The sequence below is a fragment of the Danio aesculapii genome, chromosome 25, assembly GCF_903798145.1.
Source record: "Danio aesculapii chromosome 25, fDanAes4.1, whole genome shotgun sequence".
NCBI lineage: Eukaryota > Metazoa > Chordata > Actinopteri > Cypriniformes > Danionidae > Danio > Danio aesculapii.
Window position 1 is genome coordinate 26,425,007 of NC_079459.1, and position 26,941 is coordinate 26,451,947.

The window sequence follows — 26,941 nt, forward strand, 5'->3', positions numbered from 1 at the left end:
TACAAAGTAAAAACGGACGAGCGCGAAACTAAACCAGCGCTCGGTTTGGTTTTGCGTAACTTTACGCGCATTTTGTTTTGGTACGAGTATTTTACAGCTAAAAATACAACTATAGTAACTTTGGTGAAATGAGTCTGCGTGAAGTTTATCGTAACCTCATTCTGAGATGGCTTTGTAAACCGAGATTTGCTTTTCTGCAAGCTGGCTTGAAGCTTTTAAACTAAAAACAAAACGTAAAACCTTTTGGTGATTCCTGTTGGAAGTATTTGACTTGGTTTCATCCGAGTTTTTTTTAAGTTCCCAAGACGTGTAAACTGCTCTGGTTGTGGTGTTATTGAGGCCTCGGTGGTGTCGGGTGTCAAACAGCAAGAAAAAGAGTGTAAATGTGTTACATTTGAGTTTTAAAACTATTCCAAAGACTTTTTTTTTATTTTACCTGAATGGGAGCAGTTGCGGTAAGAGTTTAGTGGATATGCTAACGACGTAAACATGACTACGTGCATCAAGAGTAAATAAAGAAACACTTTTAACGAGCTCAAAGACCCTCAAATATAAAGAGTTGGATTTTTAGTGTCTTTGATAACTTTTGTAACATTAATTAACGTGATAATTGGTTTAAAGTTAACAAGTAGTTCGTTTAAAAGTTAATCAAATTAGTTTTCTCATCTACATGGGTAGTTGATGGTCATTACGTTAAAGATTAACGTTAGTAAATATGTAAATACCTGTCTGTATCTTTTCACCATTTGCACTATTTTAACTGGTCATTTAGAATGGACGAGGAGAGTAAAAAGCCTTAAACTGTTATAACAAGTAACGAAATAGCCACATTAGTTGAAGTAGTAAAATTGTATTCCAGTTGCTGTAACGGTGGATATGCTAACGACGTAAACATGGCTTACGTGCATCAAGAATAAATAAGCAAACACTTTCAACGAGCTCAAAGACCCTCAAAATGAAGTTAGATTTTTTTGATGACTTTCATTACATTAACTAATATTAGTACATAATTAGTTTAAAAGTTGATAAAATGTTGTTTTCTCGTGTGCAAGGGTAGTTAATGGTCATGACTTTATAGTTTAGTATATGTGTAAATACCTGTCTGTGTCTAGTCACCATTTGCTTAACTGTTTAATTAGAATGGACCAGGACAGTAGAAAGACTTAGTGTCATAATAAATGATCTAATAGTTACGAAATAACCACAATAGTTCAAATAATGAAGTGAAATTGTATTCCAGTTGCTGTATTTCAGTTCCAGTTGCTGTAACAGTGGATATGCTAACGACGTAAACATGATTTACCTACATCAAGAGTAAATAAAAACGCTTTCAAAGACCCTTAGAGTATAGAGTTAGATTTTTTTGTGTCTTTGATAACTTTTATAACATTAACTAACGTGATAATTAGTTTAAAGTTGCATGAACTTGCATCAAGAGTAAATAAACAAACACTTTTAATGAGCTCAAAGACCCACAAAATATAAAGAGTTAGTTTTTTAACTTTTATTACATTAATATTAGTACATGATAATTAGTTAACAGTAAACAAGTAATTTGTTTAAGAGTTGATAAAATAATTATTACCTACTGTAAAGTGTTTTGGTTTTGACCAATTTCATTAAAATTCTTATCTCCAAATTTTTGTATATCCCCAAAAATTGTATTCTTTGGATACTCTCTGAACTTAGATCCTTCTCGTTGTAAATTTATTATACATTTATAGCTTTTTCTGTCTAAATTGTGCATCCATAAATGTAAATTTTCAAACACCCTTTTTATTTTCAGAAAGGATTTTGATTTATATGTGAACTCCTTAAAAGACTTTAACAATTATATTGCATTTAAAACTATTTTAAGGTGTAAACAAACTTGTTTAAATTGCTGGATGTTTATTTATGTGACCCTTTTTGTCTTTTTTTTTTCATATTGGATCTTTGTAAATGTTCTTTCTTTCATAATAATTGTGTTTGGTTGAGTATATCAGCATCTTATAGACCTATATCTACCTATACTGAAAAAATATAATCTTATAAGTTCTAGTTTTTGAAAGCCCTGAACAGAAAATAAATAATATAATAATATCGGTATGTTATAGATTATTAATATCATAATATCGGTATGTTATAGATGATTAATGTCATAATATCGGTATGTTATAGATTATTAATATCATAATATCGGTATGTTATAGATGATTAATATCATAATATCAGTATCTTATAGATGATTAATATCATAATATCGGTATGTTATAGATGATTAATGTCATAATATCGGTATGTTATAGATGTTTAATATCATAATATCTGCATGTTATACTGATATTATGATATTAATCATCTATGTTATAAATTTTTTATATCATAATATCAGTATGTTAAAGATGTTTAATATCATGATATCTGTATGTTATAGGTGATTAATATCCTTATATCAGTATGTTATAAATGAATATCATAATATCTGTGTGTTAAAGATAATTAATATTATAATATCATTATGTTGTAAATTATTAGTATCATAATATCAGTATGTTAAAGATGATTAATATCATAATATTGGTGTGTTATAGATGGTTAATATCATAATATGGGTATGTTAAAGATGATTAATATCATAATATCAGTATGTTAAAGATGATTAATATAATAATATCGGTGTGTTATAGATGGTTAATATCATAATATAGGTATGTTAAAGATGATTAATATCATAATATCGGTGTGTTATAGATGGTTAATATCATAATATCAGTATGTTAAAGATGATTAATATCATAATATCGGTGTGTTATAGATGGTTAATATCATAATATCAGTATGTTAAAGATGATTAATATCATAATATCGGTGTGTTCTAGATGATTAATATTGTAATATAGGTATGTTGTAAATGATTAATATCATAATATCAGTATGTTATAGATGATAAACATCATAATATCAGTATATTATAAGTTATTAATATCATAATACAGGTGTGTTATAGATTATTAATATTGGAATATCAGTATATTGTAGATGATTAATATTATAATATCATAATATCAGTATGTTATAGATAATTAATGTCATAATATCAGGATGTTATAGATGATTAACGTCATAATATCAGTATGTTATAAATTATTAATATCATAATGTTAGTATGTTAAAGATGATTGATATCATAATATCAATTTCACAATGATATGGATTACAGTTGCTGAAAACTTTCCTGTGGCAATTGCTGATGAGAAATTGCCATTCAAAGAGGCTTGTGCTTAAATATTTTTAGTTTTAGCAGCATTATTGGTTTGTTGGGTGGGATGTTTGTATTTACGCCTAGAAAGAGAGAGGGATTGAACTCTGTTTCAGTTTTATTTTGGGTGAAGCCATAGCACAACCGTGTGAAATATTAAAATTAAATGGATTGCATCATATAATGTGTCTCCAAAACAACAATGTAGTGGCTGGTAAAAGTGTATGGGTTAAGAGTGTTCACTGTTACCGTCCACTACATGGTTGTATTGTAATTAGACCAGTCCTCTAACTCTAATGATTGCTTTTAGTTTTTGTGTTCATATTTGAATGAACGTGCTTTTGTTCTGTCAGACATTATTTAGGGTTTGGTTTGTGAATGATTACTTGAGTTATAGTGTTACCAGGTCATAAGAACAACATGAAATTAATCCACTACTATAAAAATAAAGGTTCCAGTTAGACCAGAAAATATTCCAGTTAGGTCCAGTTAGACACCCCCTCCCCCCCAATGGATTTTTTCCAGTTTGTATGAGTTTTGTGTTGTTTGTATCTCTGTAATTGTGTATAAATATGTGAGTTGTGTGAATTTCTTCAAGATAAAGCAATCGTTTACCAAATCTGAAAATTCTGCCATTATTTACTTACTTTTGCATCGTTCTTAACCAATTAGAGATTTGGAAACCTGTAACCACTGACTTCCATATTATTTGCTTTTCCTATAATGGATGTTAATGGTTACAGGTTTCCAACATTCTTCAAACTATATTCTTTTATATTCAGACTAGTTTAGAACAAGTCAAGGGGTGAACAAATGATGCCAGAATTTACATTTTTGGGTAAACTATCTTTTAAACTCTTATTTTTGTGTTCAGTGTGTTCACGTTTTCATATACCAAGTCTACAAATGCTGAAACTTGCAGTTTAATCAGATTTCTTGGTGCTTTTGATTATTTTCATCAAACATTTTTTGTGAATTTATCGGTTTTACTTGAACCGTAGCACCCTTTAAAGCCTTTAACATCTTTCACAAAAGCAATTTAGTTTGCTTGTACTGTTTTAAAACCATATATACGATATACTTTAGTGAATTCATAAATCTTATCTGTAATAGTTTTTTTTTAAAGAAACAGACTCCTTATTCTTGGCTGAAATGTTTGAGTTTTGAAGCATGATGTTCTTGGATGATTGTAAGCCTCCATTGTTTGTATGCAGCCGCTGTTGCGTTATTACAAGCTATTATATTGCAATTATAAAAGACTAGACTGTCATGCTATTGTTTCGTGGAGTGTTGGCTTAGTCTTCTTAATTGTTTCTGGTGGAAAACTTGATTTATTCAGGTCACGTCAATTGCGGGCGGTTTACTTGTTGACATGCCACTATGTAAGATTGGTAATGTCTGCCAGAAAGATTCCCTGCAAATGTTAGAGGAGTTTTTTCCTGGTAGTATTAATATAAATGTAATAAGTTATAACCCACTATGAGATAATTACAAAAACTTTTACTTTTAACTTGTGTGTTCTGAGAGCTATCTGGTGCGTGTAGTGCTAATTTAGCATACGGGAATGACAAAAGGTCTTGTTGAGCTTTAGCATAACAAAAACTGCTAAACTTTTGATGCAATTGTCAAGCTCCAACTCCCAATGTTAGACCCTCTTTAAGCTAATTAACCAAGTTTGCATTTGAATGAAAGGATTTTTTGTGTTTAAAAAGAAGTGAAAGAGATGTAACCTCCAGAGCATGTTTTGATCTTGTCTGTGCAGCACTTTTTTACAGTATAAATTGTTAAAATTAGTAGGAAATGTAGTGTATTAAAAGTAAAGGTTACAGATGGAAGTTTGTTTACAACTGTGGTGTAGAAGAACCATTTTTGGTTTCTTAAAGAAGTAATAATTTCTTAAAAGAACATTGTTTTTTTATTGTCAAGTACATTAGAAGAACTTTTACTTCACTGTAACGAACAATTTTTAATAAATCCTTTCAATAGATTACAGATTGACTGCTTGGTTACAGATTCTTAGTGGAACCTTTAGTTTTTAAGAGGATAGATAGATAGATAGATAGATAGATAGATAGATAGATAGATAGATAGATAGATAGATAGACGGATGGATGAATGGATGGATGGATAGACGGATGGATGGATGGATGGATGTTATTTTTAAGTTGAATCAAATGAACCAATTCAGCTATTTTAACCTAAATTGCATTAAACTGACTTAAACAGCATGTATACCTTAAGTTAGAAACATGATTAACATCATGATTAAGTTGAATAATTTCTAATTAACATAAAACGCATAATACGTCATACACTATCAGGTATAAAGTTGACACTGCGGTGCTACTATTTCAAAAGGTAAATGTTTTTAGGTACTAATATGGATCTTTAATTTAAAATATGGACCCTTTATGTATTAATATGTTCTTTTAAGATACCAATGTGAATCTTTTGAGTACTTACTATGGAGTGAATCTTACTATGGAGTGTTTGGGGTATCGCATTACAAGTAAAGCAAGTTTACACTATGAAATAATATTACTTTTCTAAGTAACGAGTAAAGTAATGTGTTATAAAAAATAAGTAATAATATTTGGGTTACTTTTTTGAAAATGTATTGCGAGTTACTTTTAGGTTATTAGCTTTTAAAAAAATACATTTCTGAATTAAAATGAAAGGAATCACAATGAATCACGCAGTCAATTGAACCCATCGAAGAAAAGGAGAAAAAGACATTATAGTCTCAATGGACAGTGATTATACTTGAGACGAATAGCACAAAAGTAGCAAACACATTGCTTCAAACTTTCTATAACTAGAAAGTTAACTATATATACGGCATGCATAGCTCTGGGGTCAGAACGTTCTCAGATAACGTTACCCTAAAATATTAGTTTTTGATATGTTTTTTTAAAGGTGGATGAAGGTGTAGGTTATAGAGTGTGTTGTTAATTGCAGAGCTCCTCTATTTAGAAAAAAAGAAAAAACCCATGCTGGTTACCCAAGTTCTGAAAAAGATCAAGCCTCAGCCATGTCAGAAAAAGTAACACAAAAGTAATAAAAAGTAACCAAGTAATGCAACTAGTTATTTTTTTGTGGAGTAACTCGATATTGTAATGCATTACTTTCTAAAGTAACTTTCCCCAACACTGCTAAAATGTACCTTTTAAGTACAAAAGTGTGCCTGTTAAAATGCTTATGTACATTTATTTATGAGTGTGAAGTGAAACGTCTGCTTAATGTTAGAAATAATGTGAAAATAAAATTTGGATATGAGTGAAAGGTTCCATCAACGTTAAGTGTAACTGATATATTTATGTTAAAGAAACATGCTTATTCTGACAGACTTATTAAAATCTAAAGGGAATAAGTGCTGTCTAAAAATATTTCGTCCATTTAAAAAAAATATATATATTATATTTTAGTTATTATAGATATATATCTATATACACACACACACACTTTGGTTTGAAGGATAGTTGCAGAAGTTAAAGATTTAAACATATTATAATGTGCAAAAGACCTTTTTGTCTTTGATTCATAGATGGATATATAGATTAAATTTAAAATACTTTAAAAAGACATTTTGCTTAAGAATTGAACAATCTCTCCAACGGTTTAATATCTCATTAAGATTATAAGAATGTGCCACCAAGTTCGGTGTTTTTTTTTGTTTTTTTACTCTGCGTGTTTGCATACTTGCGTGTTTTTTCTAACTCAATCTCTCTGTATGGTCTCTTGCTGATAAGGGTTGTAGGAAGTGAGCGACCGGTTTTGATCATAATCAGGCAGATCAGGTAGGTAGAAGGAGAAAGAGGACAGAGGAAGAAAAAAGAAAACAGACTGATAGTGAATGAGCAGAGCGGCTTTTGGTTTGAAGCTCTTTTACCCACTTTCCAGGACTCTTCCCGTGTTTGTAGTCCTCTTTTGTGCTCCTCCCTTCTGAAGATGGTTCATTCTGGTGACAAGCTCAGACGGCTTCTGCTGTTTCTTCAGTTTCTTTGTGTTCTTCCTCTACAAAGGAGGAGGCCAGTGGGTCCAGGTGCTCTCAACTCCCCCTCCTGGCACTACAAAAGTCACAAGAAGAGCGGAAGTGCCTAAGTCATATGGGTGCTGTAAAAAAAAACGCTGGGTTCCACACAATCCATTTGGTGTTTTTTTGGGGGGGAAATAAGTTAACTTGTTAGTTTTTACAAATTTAAGTTGCTGAACGTAAAAAAATTAAGCTGTCCCAATAGAAACCTCAAGAATTGTGTTGTTTCATCTTGTTTTAAAAAAGCAATTTGAACAAACAGCTACACTTATTCCATGAGTGTAGTAGTGTTGGATTATTCATCGAAAAACAAATCAAAACTAATATTTTGATGCTCTAAATTATCTAATATTTCCATGTGGCTTATTTAATTTTTTAAATTCTTGAAGTACTCTTTAAAACACAATGATGTGAATTCTGTGCTGTAGTAGTCTTTTGCATGTTGTCTCACTGTGGGTGGACTTTTAAAGGGGGCCTTTTATGCAAAAAAATATTTTTATAAGCAGTTTAAACACAGTTGTGTGGCATCAGTGTGTGAAATACAACCAGCTTCTAATGATAAAAACGAATTAATGATATTTTTTATAATCACACCTTTATAAAATAGCCTGTAGAAACGCTTTCATTGACCCTCTCTCGTTGTACATGCCAGAGAAAAAGCCCCGCCCATTAGTGATGATCTCTCCCTCATTAGCATAAACAATGAGTGAGAAGCAGCAATTAGAGTTTTGAATCTGCCCCTATGGTGACACACAGGTGTTTATAGCTCCACCCTCTTCGTGGAGAACAATCTCATTTAAATTTAAAGCGGTAGGCAACAAAACGGCACAATTTAGATCAAAGCTTAAAAGGGGCAGTTTCAAAAAGTTCTAAAACATTATTAGTGTGGGGTTTTGAGCTGGAACTTCACATACACACTCTAGGGACACAAGAGATTTAGTTTACATTTTGTGAAAAGAGGCATAATATAGGTTTCCTTTAAAATAAAAAGAAAAAATAATGCCCTTTAGTGCGTCACGAAGATTTATCAGAAAAATGACTTAATTGTTTGATGTTTAGTTTTCATGATTTCACATAATCTCGCATGCATGTCTTTTATGAAGCAAAAAAACTAAAATATTTTCAAGTTACAATACTTTTCACGTTGGAATATTTGAAATGATATTAATTTGCAAGATTAACAAGTTATTTTCTTCTTTTCAACATGACTGATTATTAAAATAAACATTTCTTTTCAAGTGGTCCTGACCACGTGAATAAATACTGTAGCAATTTATAGTAAATTTTAAGGCTGCACGATATAGAAAAAAACAGATTTAATTTTTCTGTGGTAAATATTGTGATATGAAAACAGTTTCAGAAGATGGTTTGAACAGCTCTATTTGACGGTTTTCTGGGAGTCGAACAGTATTCTGTAGGGCTGTGCGATTTAGGAAAAGTATCTAATTGGGTTTTATTTATTTATTTATTTATTTTTTGGACAGATATTGCGCTTTGATTTATGATTTAATTTAAGCTGATTTTAATTTAATTCAAGCTTCAGCTCAATAATCTGTAAACTGTGGCAACAATTCTGCAACAGCTCTTAAAAATGGCCCGTTTTTGTTCAGTGTCTGTGACTTTCAAACCAAAATATTCATATATTACAAATGCATTTTTTTTAATATGAATTCATCTATTAATTGTCCTGAAGCGGCAGATGCCATTATCCCACCTGTCAGCGCTTTCCTGTTTGTTTTTTTTGTTTTTTTTGTGGGCGTAGTTCAGTTGTGCAGTTGTGATTTGGCAGAATGAAGTGTGCTCACTCAATTGGCTGGTTATAAAGCCCCAGCCAGATCATACGATTTTGGCATGATTTCCTTGCCGTAGGGTGTCGTGGGGAGTTTTAAACGACAAATGGACATCATGACACAAGATTCAATCATTTCTTCTCGTGTAATGGCATAGTTCACAACAACTGATACCATGTCTGCAATGCCTCACGACACCATCGCAAAAAGTCTAGCATGTTTAATTTTCTGAAGCATAGTGGACTGGTTTTGAAGCACTTCACCTCAGATGTTATTCATTATTTTTGTTTGCATATATACATATATAGTTTAAATTGCAGCCTCCTGCAATTTAACTAATCTCAACGTTTCAATTTATTGATTTCGATTAATTGCACAGCCCTAATATTCGGGTACAGAAATTGAATAATTAAAATGCAATAATTCTTTTTCTTACTTTGTTTTGTCTTGTTTCTAGTCTAAATATTAAAAAAACCTCTTAGACCAAGTAAAAATATTGTTTGGTTTTCATCGTCAAAAAAAAGTACTTTAGTTATTCTGTATTGCTAATTCTATGGTAATACAACAACTATAGTAGTCATATAAACAAATTACCCAATACTCTTTTTTAATAACTACACTGTATATTGTACTATAATAACAGCAGTTTACTGTGGTAAAATTAAATTATACTACAGTGTTTATAACAGTTTATCAGTATTATCAGCTTTTTATAATAAAACTGAATTTCTTTTTTAACAAGGTGTCTTCATTTTAAGCAATGTGTGATTGGCTTTGATTTCAATTTATTGAAGGATTCAACTAATAGCCATTTAGTTTTCTTTAATTATTGTAATATCACAAAGATGGGAAATGCACAAAATAGTTGAGTATATTCGGAAACTTGAGGTCATAATAGTTTTTTAACTGTGATCAAGTTAAAGTGCTTACTTAATCAAGTTTTTAAATCTTAGGTCATCTCATCCAGCGCTAGTGTTTGGTTATAGAGTGGAAATGAGTTCTCTGAGGGACGTCTGTTTATGGAGATTAGCAATCTTCACGCTGGGGCTGAAATTTATTGCTGGACTTTGACTGATTTTGTTTCCTCTAGTAAGCCACAGTGTTTAAATGTCCATTGAAACAAGGCCCGCTTTGCTTTTGTCCTCAAGATCTTTGGCATGTTGCCTCCTAAAACCATTACAAAGTTGCCGGAGTTCATCTGTTTTCCCTTTTCTCTCTCTTATTGTGGACCTCAGATGTTCACTGCGAGAGATTTGTCCACAGAAGTTGTGAATCGTTGAGTGGCTTCTCCTCATGTTTCTGGACAGGGGAAGCATAAAATAAAAAGGTGGAATTGCAAATGTCTAGGTTGCCAAAGCAAATTTTGAAGATATTTTTCTGGACAAACAATTTTTAGGTTAATATTTGAAGGTTTTATTAAAAGATTTTGTGCATTCTTCCTTTCCATCCTTCTCTAATATGTCCCTTTGTCTGTCTTAGGCAAAACTTGAATGTTTTTATTAAGATATTTGTGGCTGTCTATGATCGTCTCTCCATTTTTTTGTTTGTAAGTTTGAGATAAAAGTTTTACCTGATTTTTGGCAGTCCATCTATCTGTCCGTTCATCTGAGGTAGAAGTATGAAGTTTATCAAGATATTCTTGGCTGTCTATTATCCATCAACCTGTCTATTCTTCTGTCCATGTTAGGAAATATTCAGAATTTATAAAATATCTCCTGGCAGTCTATGCATCTTTCCGTCCATGCCAAGTAATAGTGATTTAAGATCTTTCTGGCAATCCATTGTTCCATCAGTCTTTCCAACTAAAGGTAGAAATTAGAAATTTGTATCCATCACTCATCAGTCTAACGGTTTGTCCATCTGAAGTAAATGAATCCATCCATTCTAAGGTAGGGTTGTCACGATACTAGAATTCGGTACCAATCGATACAGAAATTTTAAGAACGTCCATTTCACACTAACATTTGATCACTGTTGTGCATGTTCTTAAACAGCGCTGAATTGCCATTGTGTTCATGTGCTCAACAGAAATGACTGTGATTGGCCGTGAAAGTCATCAGTTCACCAAACTCACCGCTGAGTGCATCATTTCAAAATCACGTCAATCAGCTAGTTTGTAAATAAGCTGACTTGGCTTTAAAACACTCCATTGTACCTGTGGTTACACTCGGTAAACAGCGGTGAGTTTGGTGAACTGATGACCTTCACGGACAATCACAGTCATTTCTCAACAGAGCTTAAATGGATGTTTTTAAAATTACTGTACAGATTGGTATTGTGAATTTACGAAATTTAGAACTTCAGGATTTTTCATAATGAGGGTAATTTTGTAATCATTTTCATAGCTTATAAAAATAAGCATATAATTATAATTTTACTATAATAAAAACCCTGAAAAACACATTTTGGTCCTTCTGCCCCTGCCACACTGGAGGTCTGTACAAGCCACTGGCTAGATATAGTTTTATAGTAAGTAGTACAGTTATAAATAGTAAAAGCATTCCTATTTAAATGTCCTGTGAAGCAGCAGTTCCCATCAGGGGGTACTGGCCCACAAGGGGGCCTCTGCGAGCTCTGTGGGGGGGTCACATGATTTTTTTTAACAATTTTTTTTTTAGCAGTTAATTTTATCCCCTGGCTGACCAAAAAATGGACAAATTTGTAATTTGTAAACACAAAAACAACCGAGTCTCACTGATTCGCCTTTAGCAGCTAATAGTAATGACCCAAGCATACCAAGTGAGGAAGCTCCAAACATTTCGTGTCGCAGCGCTAGCAGTACTGGAAACATGAAAGGCAGGGAATACTAAAATAGCTACCTGGACTATGGTTTTATTCCTTTTCTCAAAGCAAAGTGTCCTTTTTTTGTCATCCTTACTGTAAACTTCTATGTGGAGGGGGCCTTACAATATTTTCAGGCAAAAAAAGGTTGGAAACCACTGCTGTAAAGCGCTTTGAAATGTGCATTTTTTTATTCTATATTTGATGTAATCTCAACTGAAAAATTAAGAGAGAGGGGGGGGGGGGGTGTTACATAGAGTAGCTTCTTTAAAAAAGCAGCCAATCCACTTTGTTTTTATCACAGCTCTGCCAGTGAGAGTGGTTGAGATCAAGCGCATCAAATGAGAAGCATCTTGAAGGGGCGGGGCATGTCAGATTCTAGATAGCACTTGATTGGTCAAGATTTGATGGAAAAACTGTATTATGAGGTGGCGTGAAAAGAAAAACATTGATCGATCCAAACTGGAAGCTTTGGATTAGGGTTGTGCGATTAATCGAAATCGCAATTTGAAATGTTGCGATTAGTTAATCGCAAGAGACTGCGATATGATTAATGTATGTATTTTAAAATTTCCCGCGCCCAGAGCAAATGCGTGACTGCCGTCTGTGTGTGAAAGTCTTACTAGCAAATTGAATGTGGACACTTTCGTTCTGCCCAATCAGAATTGAGCAACCAAACTATGCAGAACACCCACAATAAAAAAAAAAACGTAAACACAGGAAAGCATGGAGGAGTGGGATAATGGCATCTGCTGCTTCAGAAGCATTAATAGACGAATGTATATCAAAGAAAAACAAGACATCGGTAATATGGGAATATTTTGGTTTCAAATTCACAGATAACGAACAAAAACAGGTAATTTTAGGAGCTGGTGCAGAATTGTTCCCACGGCTTGCCGACTATTGAGCTGAAGCTTGACTAAAAAATTCAGTCGTTAATCAAATCGCAATGGCAATATTAGTCAAAAAATAGATAATTAAATATCAAAAAATTTTGAAATATAAATCGCACAGCCCGAATTTCGAATTTAATTTTTTTCTCAACGCAAATTTTGTCACTGTATTGGAGCACACTAGCTTATAGACATCCTTAAAACTAACAGACTGAAAGTAACATTTGTATTTTTTTATTTTTTATTTCACGGGACCTTTAAGAATAGTGTTTATGTTAAATCTATTCGAATCTTTTATTAGGGATGTCCTGATCCGATATTGATATCGGAAATAGGTCCGATATCAGTCCAAAAATATATATCGGACTGCATTAAAAATCTCAGATATAAGCAGTCCGATGCTCTCTAAACTCCGTCACAGCTATTCTATCCAGCAGCGTCCAGAGCAGCCAGCGTGCAAAGCCCACGTGATCGCAACACTGCTTGACGGTAGCACACGCTGACGCAATCAACAACGGCACAAGTCAAGCGATCTTTACATTGTTTTGTATACGCTGCTAAGCAACGCAACATCGTGCGAGCCTCACTTAAAACGTTTACAATTCGGTCGGGGCATATCGTCCAGTGCGATACCCAATTCAACACCAGCGCTTCCCACACATAAGACTTTACCTTAGCGGCCCAGTTCTGTATGCGTGGGGGACTTGAGAGTACTCCGCCACAGACTCGGATGCTCTGCTGCAGACCCACAGAGGACATCTGTACTGACTTTGGTACTAGCTTTGAGAAAAGTGCGAGGACACGCGGATGAGAAAAGCCTTTTACTAAATAGACTGATCCAGCTCATTATTTAGGGTGACAATACATCCTCTTTTCCCGGATATGTCCTCTATTTGGGACTTAAATGCATTCAGCCAGGATTTCTAAATCGCCTTACTCGTTTTCTATATCTGTCATGTAAAAGGTGTTGAATGCTAAACATGGTTGTTGTTTTAATTGTCTGTTAAATAAGAATAAGAATAATCATTCTGTTGCTGAGGGCCATTATAGCTTAAAAGTAAGAATGGTGTTACTTTCTAGCAGAAGGAAAATTTAATTAGAGACATTCCCATATTTAACTCTTCTTTAAAAAGCCCAGAAAGATAAAGTGCTCTGATAAACAGTGTCAGTTTTGCACATGAGTTTGCAGTTCTTGCACATGAGTTTGCATTGTCGTACTTTTCCCATGTGGAAAGTAGGGTGGAATCTGTTCAATGTATTATGCAAATAAAATTAATTTTGATAAAGAAAATAATTCTTAAATGTCACATTATTGTGCTGTGGAGAAAAGGTGTGTTTTAATCCAGCTACTGCAAGTGTATTTATGTTAAAGATAATATGTGCAATATATATTATTATAAAATTAATAATGTTTTGTTTGGGAACATTGAGACAGCCATAATCTTCTTATGATACAAAAACAGATTAAATAGATCTGGTCATGTAAATGTTTGCACTAACCATACTGCACATTTTTATTAACTTAACATTAACTTATAACAATAACTCCCTATTTCTGCTGCCCAGTGTGAAAAGAGATTTTTCAGCTCGAAACGGGATCAAAAATCCATCAAGAAGCTGTGTGTGAAATTGAAACTTTGGACTCTCAACCTTTAGCAGTTGGTCAATTAACAATATTTTTTTCTTATGTTCCTGCTCTCAGCTGTTTCTACCAATTGCTGCTGGTAAAAAATAAATAACTTAAAGTGACCTTTAATTGGTATTTTGCACTTTAAAAAATATATTTTTGTTTATTCAATTAAGATATTTTTCAGGGTCTTAAAATTAATTCTTTAATTCTTTTTTTTAATAAATTCTTATGTAATAAGTTCACATTTATGCAACCAATAGTTAATAAATTGGTAGTTTTTTTCCATACTAATTGATGCTGACTTTTGTTCTCAGTTTGATCTAGCCGTTCATACAAGGCACTCAACGAAATAGGTAAAAGTAAAATATTCAGGATTTGTGCTGATTATTGTATCGAATTTGTATCGGTTCGTACTGAAGACTGCAATATCGGTATCGTATCGGATGTTAAAACGTTGTATCGGGACATCCCTATCTTTTATTCTTACCTTGTCATGTGGAATAAATTAATTGCAATTATCCTTCTCTAACAATGAGAATCAACTTTTCCTTAGTCCGGCTCTCCTCCAGTTAATGTGCTTGCTTTAGGTCTTTACTGAACGTGGAGAAGTGAGTAATCTCATCTGTTTGGGTATGAGATTGTGCTGGGGAGCTGTTGTGGTTGTTCTGCATCATGCTGATGGTGGTGGTGTTTTTTTTTTTTTTTTTCTTGCACATTTGGGCCACAGAGGTCCGTGTGATCTCATAAAACAGTGCAGCTGTTAGGACGAGGTTATCTTTTTAATCCCCACTGCTCTGTGCTCGTCGGGGAAGGAGGTGTCAGAGTCCTCCCAGACTCTGCCGGACCATTCCAAAGGCTTTTCTGTGCAGATGGAGAGCATGTGCTGCAGTTTTGCTGCTTGAATGGCATGCATGTTGCCAAACGGTGTAAAAAAGTGCCGGGTGCCACACAATTTCTTCATGTTGTCCCAACGCAAATTGTTAACTTAATCGTTTTTACAAATGGAAGTGGATTAAACATAAAATAATTAAGTTGTCCCAAAAAACATTAAGAATTGTGTTGGTTCAACTCTTATTAAATAAGTAGTTTGAACAAGCAGCAAAAGTGATGTTTTGAGTGTAATATTTGGGCTGTTTGATCAGTATTCCAAATTGATGACCACTTTGATAATGATGATGTATTTCCTGTTTTACTTTTTTTAATTTCCGTAGCTTCCTGGAATTTAGAAATGTCAACATATTGATAAATGATGTTATGATAGCTGTTTTCAGGTTAGGTTATAATATAATTACCCATTATTAAAGTTATGAAATAGTTTGACAACAAGCAGGAAATATTCATGGGCCAATGACATCACCACATTAAAATGGTCTTTATTAGTGTCCGCACCAATGCATGATATTTTTGCATTTATTCTAAGTGCGCACTGAAGTTTTGTCGCCTGCTACTTTTAAATGTGCACTTTTAAAAAAAAATTGTTATATTTATTCTGATTGGCTGTCAGTGGTTTTTATCATTTACTCGCATGACTTTTTGTTTAAACTACTTATTGAAAATGAGTTGAAACAAAATTCTTTTGGGACAACTTAATTGTTTTATGTTCAATCCACCTAAATTTGTTAAAAGTGAACGTAATCGATTTGCGTTGGGACAACATGAAGTATTAGTGTGGAACCCGGCATTTTTTGTTACAGTGTTGTTCATCAGCTGAAAATAGTGTTTTATAGTGATTGTTTTGTTAATTCTCCGTCCACATTTTTTATATTTGCAGTTAGTGAGTTGTGTTATTTGGATAATTTTATTGAAAAGTTTTTAAGAGTGCAAAATTATTTCAGTTTTGAAGATTTTGGGTTATTCACTGTTTTCAGTTTATTTTGAAAAGAAGCCATCAAATAAATAGAGAGTAGTCTTCCACTTCAACCAATCCAACCAATTAAACATGTCTATAAAAGTAATTGTTTATTTATCAGTGTTATTAGGGTTAGGTGATATGAGCCAAATTTAATTTCACAGTTATATGAGAGACTTTACTTCACAATAATGATATCTTTGACGATATATACTCAAAAAATGATGTTTCCTGTTTGATCTAACTACTTATTTTAAATGAGCTAAAACAACACAATTCACAATTTTTGGGGGACAACTTAATTGTTTTTTGTTCAATCCACTTAAATTTGTAAAAACTAAAAGTAACTTAATTCCTTCATGTTGTTTCAACACAAATTGATTGTGTGGAACCCATAATTTTTTTTACAGTGTAGTTTCTTATAAAGGTAATTATTCCAGAAAATGTACACAAGGGCTTTGTCATAAATAAGCTTGAATGTTTAATATAAGAAAATGACTTAATCCTATTTGATTATTTCATATTTTATTTTTAATCTTAAAAATATAGTAAACAAAAAATGACTTTAAATGAACAACAAATTCTACTTTGTCACATTTCACAGTTTTACCATTATTATAAAAATGTTCAAGTAACATCTCTACGCAGATATAAAGTATATCCCATGTAACAAGAAAATAAAACTAAATACACATGGAACAAAATATATCTAAACACTTAAAACTTAAAAATATCAATTATTTTTTACTTTAAAATACAAAATAAAGACATATACAATTGTTGTATGAATATTAAAAAATAACTGATCCTTTCTTGTTAAATAAAGTACTTGGCAACACTACTTGTCCTCCATAAAGCGTCTTTCAGAGCCTTAAAAGTTGAGTTGGCCACACCCACTTATTTACATTTTACTATAGGTAAAATGTGTTATTTACATTATTCATATACACAGAATAAAAAATTATTTTATGGTATGCATTTCATTTCGTGTTAACAATATATATTATCACAACGTCCAATCCTAGTTGTTGTTGTTGTTGTTGTTGTTGTTATTTTTTTATATTGAACAAAATAGAAAATGTATTGTAGTAATGCTATTGTACAGAAAACCAAGGATCATAAAATCATAATTAAATCATAAAAAGATGATTTAATGTAAAATTACAATACTAATGTTCACATCTTAATTCTTCATTCTCAAATGGTGTTAAATATTCCAAGTGTCTAAATAATAGGTGAATATATAATATAATCAATAACTTGTTGAACCATGATTTTTAAATTATAATTAAATCAATTATTACATTGGAAATAAAAATCTATTGTTCAATGATAGAAATTGAGGTGTTCAATTAATCAAGGTTTTGATTTTAGATCAATTCTAGGGCTGCACGATATTGGAAAAATCTGATATTGCGATTATTATTATTATTAATTTTTATTTATTTTATTTATTTTTTTTTTTTACTTTTCTGTGATTTTTAAATATTGTGATATATACAAATTGTATATGGTTAAATAGCTCTGGCTTAACAGGTTTTTTTGTTGTTGTGGTTTTCTGATTTATTTTGGTGCAGAAATTGAATAATCACAATGCAAAAAAATGTATTTATTACTTTGTTTTGTCTCGTTTGTTGTCCAAATATCCAAAAATTCTTGTAGGTCAAGTAAAAATATTGTGTTTTCACCTTCAGAAGAAATAAGTCCAAATTACTTAATTGTTAAAATATGCTAAATTATCTGTCAATGGGGTAATTAAACAAATCATATTTTTGCTTTGAAATCTAGATATTTGGACTAAAAACAAGAAAAAAAAAGTAAGAAAACTAGCTTTTTTTTTTCATAAATTGTATTAATAATTAAATACATCCAAACATCAAACTTTTTTGTGTCTGAACTCTCTTGAAATGCTCATTCCAAGGCATTAAAACACATGCAAATGATAAGCTTTTACTTTATTATAGTTAAACTTAGCAGTGACTCTACAATTCAGATGTGTTTTGAGCTCCTGGTAGCCTTCAATTCAGACTCAACATAGCAGAATGCAGATCTTGCGATGTGACTATTTCCGGTGCGCACATTGCGATATCGATGCTGAACGGTATATTGTGCAGCCCTAATTCATTCGATTTTAACATCACCCAGCACTATAATGTCTATGTTTTTTTTTTTTTTTTTCAGTTTTAATATAATATACTTCTCTTATTTTATGCTCAAAGACACTAACTAATTAAACGAAAGGATTTAACTCTTTTCAGAGAGATTCTCAGGCTTTGATGTCGTTGTGAAGCTGGAAGAAAGGGGTGAAGGAATTGGACGAATTACAGAAGGAAGGATGTGTGGGTCTGTTGAAGTGAGGATGGGATGGGGGATTATTGTGTGAGCTCTGGGGTCTGTTCAGTTCTGTTGCGTCACTGTTTAATAGACAGCGCGCTGTGTTTGCATGAAGCCTACACAACTGTAAATCACCCTAAAGTTGCGTTTACACTTGCCAAAAATAATTGCGCGACACTTCCTGCGCTCATAAAGGGAAATATGGTTTGTGAAATTGAAGCTTAAAGGGTTTGTTTGGGATTACGGGTGATATGTTGATACATAAATTTAATGTCAATAATGTTTGTTTGCGAAGCGATGGTCTTTAAATGTTTAAATGGCTCAGGATAGAGCGAAGAATGGATTGAATTTGGCTTCTCGGAGTGTTGAATGTGGCAATTACGAAACGTTAGGCAGATGTGTGTACTTAGCAGGAAGGCAATGATATTTAAATGACGTGACTAGCTAATACTGAGCATCTGGGCTAAATCTCTTCTCCATTTCCTTCAAAGTGTGTGTGTGTGTGTGTGTGTGTGTGTGTGTTTCTTCCCTTTTGTTAGTTCAGTTAAGTTTTATTTTTAAACATTAAACATCATGTGTATATAGTTTAGATGTATATAGTTTAGACTTTTAAACTGGGTTTGACGATTTAATGTTAATTTAGTTTTTTATTTAAGTGTGTGCGTGCGTGCGTGTTTAACAATGCTGCTTGTTCAAGCTACTTATTTAAAATGAGTTGAAAACACACTTAAGGTGTGCGGACAACTTAATTGTTTTATGTTCATTCCACTTAAATTTGTTAAAATGATTAAGTTAACTTAAACAATTTGTGTTGGACAACATGAAGGAAATGTGTGGAACAGTGATACAATGTATTTGTCTTTTTTAATTTAGTTTAAAACAGAACAAATTGGTATGTGTCTTTTTTATTTAGTTTAGGTTAAAACAAGTTGGTATGTATCTTCTTTATTTAGTTTTAGTTTAAATAGAGTAAAGCTTAACTTATTTAAATGATACACTTTTTAATTGAAACCATTTTAGGTGTATAACAATAAGTTGTGTGACAATTTCTCCTTCGCAGTATGTAAATGTGGCAACATGATGTATAGTTCACGACGATGTCATTGCTGATATCGGATAGACATCACGATGCTGAGCCAGCGTCGTGATATTTAATCAATCTAGTCTCTAGCTAACGACTCTTCTGTCTTTTGAATCTGTCAGGTAACATGTCACAGCGTTAGTACACTGCTTCAATCTTTCGTTTTAGCGCTTGTACATAGTAATTTTAGCAAAAATCTCAGATACTGTTGGCCGGTTGCTGTTTGTTGTGCACCTTTTTTACCAACCAAGTTTGTCAACGCCATTATAACAACACGATCACTCTGCCTATTCATGCCAGAGTCCCGCAGTGGAAAAGTGATTGACAGGTGGTAATTTGTGTGTAACTTATCTTTATTTAATTGATAATTTGGTTATGGGTAAACAAAGACCAGGTCAGGTTAAAACTCTAGGCTACAAATAATTAATTTGTTATAAGTTAAATATTTAATCACAAGTCGCCTACGATGACGATACCATCATCCATTGTGATGTTTAACATTAGATGTCATACGATGCCAAGTTGGTCAACATCGCCCAACCCTATTAAGATTATATTGATGCTTTTTTTCCGCAAATAAGCATTTGTCCAACATTCAAACAAAACAAACTAAAACAATGCGTCAAATATGGTAATCTCAAGGGAAAGCTTTATTTGTTAACATCTTTAACAAAACTTATACTGAATTTAGGCATGCATGATTAATCGTTTCTAAACCGAAGAACGCATTTTGAAAGAGTTTCAATTTTTCCGCAAAAGCTGAGATTATTTAAATATGTGATCAAACATGCTAACTAGCATATAGTTTTTGACCGTTCATAAGCACATCACCCTGAACAATGTGAAAAACAAAACACAATCTAATTGTGAAGGTTTTCTTGTTGACCTTTTGTCTTTACAATTGTTTGTGTTCTTTGTATTTCAAATGTCAAAAAGATTGGCTATCATTGTTGCAACCTTAATGTAGGTTATCCTCAGAGTTGAACTGATCTAGCATTGTTTATAGTGTGTTTTGGATTCTTAAAAGATTAAGATTTTATTTCTAGTTATTTTTTTAATTTGTTATTACAACTGACAACCTTATTTGAAAAAAATCGCAACATGTTTAAGAGATTTTAAATAAACAGTAGCATACTTTGTGATTATGCTTGGTCTTTCTTTGCCTCTGTTAAAACCACTACATCAAATCTGAAGCTCTTCTTTGCAACTGTAGGAAATCGCCTTTTAAATCGCAATATTGATCAGAAAAATCGCTATTAGATTTTTTTTCTTTAAATCGCGCAGCCCTAGCTGAATTAAGAACTCATGTTTTTAAAACGTTGTATTTTTTGAAAGTCCTCTTTTATTGTTTGTTTTTTAGTTTTATAAACTTTTTAAACATTCCTTCAATATTTATTTACGCGATTTCTGTCAAACAAGCATGTATTGACTTCTACAGCAATATCAAAATGCATTTAATTTGATCTACCGCAACAATGCGTTGCTTTAAATTATCAACATTTTGCACGCAACTTCATAGGAATTCGTAACTTTTGATTTTTGTGGCTAATCCGTGTGAATTTGTACGATCATATTTGAATATGTTCGTACAATTTGGGCATCCCCGTTGACGGTTTGGTTTAAGGGTGGGGTTTATAAAGTCCTTTCACAATAATCAATATATTGATCGCACCACACATGAACATGACCTCAATCATTTTTAGTGATTACATATCATACATAATAACCAGTTCTAGCAATATTTTAGCTAAACATCTATTGGAGGTGTCAGTGTCAGTATGGTTAATTGTATTTACTGTAAATGACTTCAGTATATTTTCATGTGGGTGTCTGACAGCTGAAAATGGATCTGGTAGCAGATATCGCAGCCTCTGTTACTTTTTACCTTTGGACTTTTATTGTTAACATTTATTATTATTTATTTAGGATATGCATTTTCACATTCTAATTCCAATGCTGAATTGTTAAATTGTTTAAATGACTAAAAATAAATGAAATATTCCTAAGAATGAATATTATGTATTCTTTGAAAGGGTGTAGTTGCATTGTGAGGATATTAGATTGTCATTATGGCGTTATATAATGAATGAGTGACAAAATGACAGTAATATCGTTTATCGCCTTATATTTTGGTACGATATATCGTACAGCAAAAAATAGATATCACGACAAGCCTAGGTTTATGGCTTCACCTCCTTTTAAAAATTTTATGTTTTTGTACAAGCAAAATTGTAGGTTTTTATATGAATTAGCCAATTTTCTGACAATACGTAAAATAATTGCGTTTTCGCATGCGATCGTGCTAGCATTGGAGGTGAATTTGAGTGAAATCTTCCTATGAACAAACCAGTGAAAAAACTTATTTTATCCCAACTGCTCAGTGAATCATAAAGTCAAATATGATGACTCCCAATTTTAGATCTATTGTGGTTGGCCGGCACCTTTTTTTCCACTGAGGAGCTCAACAGGATACTTGCAAGCTGGTTGCTGATAAAATACCCCACAAGCCCAAAATTGCTGCGGTGTTTGCTTTCAGATAACACCAAATCACATATCTTGCACTGTTTAGTCTCATAAGACTGCCTGCTTAGTGAATACCAGCCTGAGCAGAAAGCTGAGATCACGGAACAAGAGAAAAAATGCCATTTTAGGACCATCAAAATAAGGCAAGAATAGCTTTTTGCTCATACTTTAGGTACAGACCTCTAATCACAGGTATTACACTTTGGTGTTCAACTCATCCTGCAAAATTTATGTGACAGACTCGAATGAGACGGGAAATGATGCGGTTTGTTGAGGAGAGGTGTGTTATTACTCTTTTCCAAATGATGCGATTCAGACTTTTCTTCTAACAGCTGATAAATTAAGGGAGGAAAATCCAAAAGACTAAATATTCGAATGTCTTTAGCTTTTCCTTCGCACTGATTTTAATCACTTTCTGTACTTGTGTAAATCCTGACATAAGTTAAAAACAAATAGGGCTGACAATAAAGGCTGACAAAATAATTTTAAATGTAATTTTTAGAACATTTTCAATTATTTTCAGTGCAGTTTTGTATTTATTTATTTATTATTTTTACAATTTTAAAATTCAACATCTAGATTTTTTGACTAACTGCATCTGTTTAATGTGGTTTTTTTGTTTAGTTTTTTTTTTTACTTTTTTTATACATTAAAACATTTTACAGAACGTTCAGTGACAGCAGCGATTTTATATATATATATATATATATATATATATATATATATATATATATATATATATATATATATATATATATATATATATATATATATATATATATATATATATATATATATATATATATAGTATATATATATAAGTAACCCTAGATGTAAATAAAAACAAATTACAAAAAAAAAAAAAAACATACATTATTTTCAGTTTCGAAGGAGCTGGAAATACTATGTCCTGTTCAGACACAAAGTAACAGGTGCCCATCTTTGTTTAAAAATATCCATTTTTGATTGAAGTTCAGCAGTCATATACTCCATCCTATAAATAGATTCTATAGAAATAAAGTTTTTCTATCCACTGTACTGTTGTTGGAGGGTGTGGCTTCATCCAATTTATTGTTATAGTCTTTCTTGCACTTAGTAAATATATATAGTATATGTAGTATATATCTCTGGTTTTTATTATATATATCTGGGGTATCCCTTAAAGCAAGAAAAACAGGGGAGTAAAAGGTAGATCTAACTGCATAATTTTCATTATCTCAATCTTTACCCCTTTGTTTAATGTTTATCGTATTTTTTTTCCCATATTTATTTTGTGTTGTCACTTTATGTACGCTGGAAGCTTCTGTAGCCAAAACAAATTCCTTGTGTGTGTGAAGAATTTAACTTCTCGCATTTACTTTCTAAAATAACAACTTAAATACACCTCTATCACAACCTGAATGGGTTTAGATGGATGCTAATATCCCTTCACTTGGCCAAAAGTCTAAACTATAAATCAGAAAAGTGAAAACAGTAGGCCTGTAGTAGATTGTGTACAACTTGAACTTTGGATCATGCTCATAGTTTGGAGTTTTCCATCTGAAACAGCTTCATTGTGCTAATATTTATCTTTCGAGAGTTTTACATGTCATTATTATTAATAGCGTCACCGCGAACATCAGAAACCCGCAGCTGTTTCTCGATGGTGACATGGTTCCTGCAAAAGCGGCACGCTGGTAAACCACAGCAGGACGTCCCAAGCCTCAGCCCTCGCGCCATATAGTCATTGTGTCTGCATCTAATGGCATCATATGTCCTCACCCCCTGGAAGTTATTGACTGCGACGTGAGTGGCACTAGCTGGCACATGTCGACTGGGTGCGAGGTGCCAACTGGCGGTCCCCGTGGACACGTCCGGGTGCCAGAACGAAGGGCAGACATTTCCGTTGTTTCCTCTGCTATTCATTCCCCAGTGAGCGTCACATGTGCCTCTCATTTAGCGCGATGAGTTCATGAAAAACTCTGATTATTTAGAGAGCGAGCGCCTGGATTGTGGCAGGCAGGCGGAGTGGATTACTAAGCATGTTTGTTTAGGGAGGCACATTTGCTGGTAGCGAAAATGCACAGTCATAATGTGTAACGGTAATTACATTAATGAGGATTTAAATGGGACTTATTATGACCTTTTTAATAAGATGTTATATAAATCTCTCGTGTCCACAGTATGTGCATGTGGATATTCAGTTTAAAGTACCTCACAGATTGTTTATTGTAAATTTAAACCTATTTGGGTGTTAGCAAAAACAGGTTGATTTTGTGCTTGTCCTTTTAAATACAAATGAGCTGTGGCTTTCCAGAAGTGCGCAGAGCCTTTTCAGACTATTCTGACACTTCAGAAACAACAAAACAGCAGATTTTACTTGGCCAAAATAAAAACTACCATTAGTGGAGCACAGGCTTCTGTTCAAACCAGCCACAAAAGTTATTTAATGATGTATAGAAAGAGATCATAGCTTTTAGACTGCACCAGGACATTTCTGAACAGTGGATGAACATTTGTAGATGTTGTGGACTATATTTCCTCAACTAGCATGTTACTGCTTTGTTCCTTTGCAATTAAACATTACACTATTCATACAATTCCTTCGTTTTTGTAGGTAATGTAAAAAGTCTTTCAGCTGGCTATACTGTGAATAATAAATGTGCGTTTATCAATTCTGTTTACGGTGAGCACTTGCTGGATACATAAATCTACAGGTTGGGCCATTTATATTGATACACCTTAATGAAATGGGAATTGTTGGTGATATTAACGTTTTGTTTGTGGCACATTAGTATATGTAAGGAGGCTCATGAAAGAATAAAGTTACATTAAAACCAAGCACACCATTGTTTTTCTTGTGAAATTCTCAATGGGTTTGATGTGTCACATGACCGTCTTCCTATTGAAAAAAAACAAAAGTTGGATCCAAGATGGTGACTTCAAAATGGCCACCATGGTCACCACCCATCTTGAGAAGTTTGCCCCCTCACATATACTAATTTGCCACAAACAGGACGTTAATATCACCAACCATTTTCATTTTATTAAGGTGTATCCATTTAAATGGCCCACCCTGTATATACAGTAGCTCTGGTCTTCTGCTGGATTCATTACAAACAAGTTAATGGAAACATCAAGTTAAGCTTTGTCATTCCGCTACATGTGTGGACATTCAGTGAAATGAAATGCAGCGTCTCGCAGGACCACGGTGCTACATACATAAGCACAGTCATAAATATGAAAAACAAAGATGGACGTAGGAGCTATTTTAAACCTATACATAACTAACATACAGGAGCGGTCATCTAACTATATATACTTGAAATACTTAATTATACACATAGTAACCTAAGACAGACTAAACAATTAATTTTACCTACAGAACAATATTGAGCAGGATATTGAACATAAGAGGTATTTAAGGTTGAAGAAAACATGAAGTGAAACGTGATTGTGATTGTCTGGACATTCACAAGTAAACATTGGTCCTGGTAAGATGGAGTTATATGTACAGTATATACGAAGAGTTCAGATGCAAAAACCTCTAAGTGCCATCTGAAATTTTCTTCTAAAATTTGCATTTTTCTGAGATTCCTTTTATTTATGTTCACTTATTTCACATTAAAGGCAATGAAAATAATGTATTAATTGACAAACTTTTACGTAGGAGCTTGAGACAAATTCTGGTTTTAGGAGAAAAATTCAGATGGCACTTAGAGGTTTTTGCATCTGAACTCTTCATATGGAATGATTGTAAGAAAGTGTCTGGTGCAGTTGAATAGTGTCTATATATTACTTCTAAAATCTTGAATAATGTTACATTATTTTTTGTTTTCCCCCCACCCCACATCTTGGCCGGGTTTAAGATTGTGATGTATAACTTTTTAAAAGAATGACTTGTATGTACACTGTAAAACCCAACAGTCAACTTTATCAAATGAAATAAGTGTAGTTAACTCAAAATTGACTGAAAGTTAATTCTACTCATTTGAAAAGAGTTTTGAACTCTGTGTTGAAGGTAATGAGTTCATTAAATACCTCATTACTTCAACTTAAATGGAGTAAGTTCACAGTACTCATTAGGAGTAGTTTTTTAACTCAAATAGTTTGTAGCAATCGGTTTCCTCAAACGGTTTGAGTTACCTTAACTCATTGAGTTTTACAGTACTGGTTTGAGTTCTCTTCATTTAATAGGTTTATTGTGCTCAAATTGCTTTGTTTACTCAAATGGATTAGGTTCACAGAACTCATTAGGATTATTTTTTTAACTTAAATGGTTTGTTGCAATCGGTTTCCTCAAACGGTTTGAGTTACTTTTTGGGTTTTACAGCGTACATATATATACATAGAGGGTGCAAATTACAGGCTTGATAATTAAGGCTAATTAAGGCTTGATCCCCCCTGAAGGACATCAAAACAACATGTGTGGGGGGGCAGCCCTTCACTCTGATCTGTATTTTAAATAATAATGTTAATAATTAAAATAATAGATATCCACTTGACCACCCCATAACGGTTCATACCATTGTGTTTGCATAATCGCATCAATCAGTCCATGTGAGGAAAAAGTCATTCAACAGTCTAATACCGGCAGATTTAGAGCACCTATAGACACCGTAAGAGTTTACAAGACATGGAGAAAACCACATTTTCTTCTAAAAAAATCTGTTTGTTTCTGCTTATTGCCTAAAAGTAACGCCATTATTTGCATAGTTTGTCTTAAAGTAAGCCGAAGTAGATAATCAGGGCAGAATATACTAAATAGCCTATCCCACAGAACACTTAAATACATTTTATAAATAAA

The 26,941-nt window shown here is 32.8% G+C and overlaps 1 protein-coding gene across 1 annotated transcript in view; it reads left to right on the top strand.

The window, feature by feature from the left end:
* lrp5 (low density lipoprotein receptor-related protein 5) overlaps positions 1 to 26,941 on the top strand; it is a 129,133-nt gene that overhangs the window by 291 nt on the left and 101,901 nt on the right. The window lies entirely within an intron of this gene.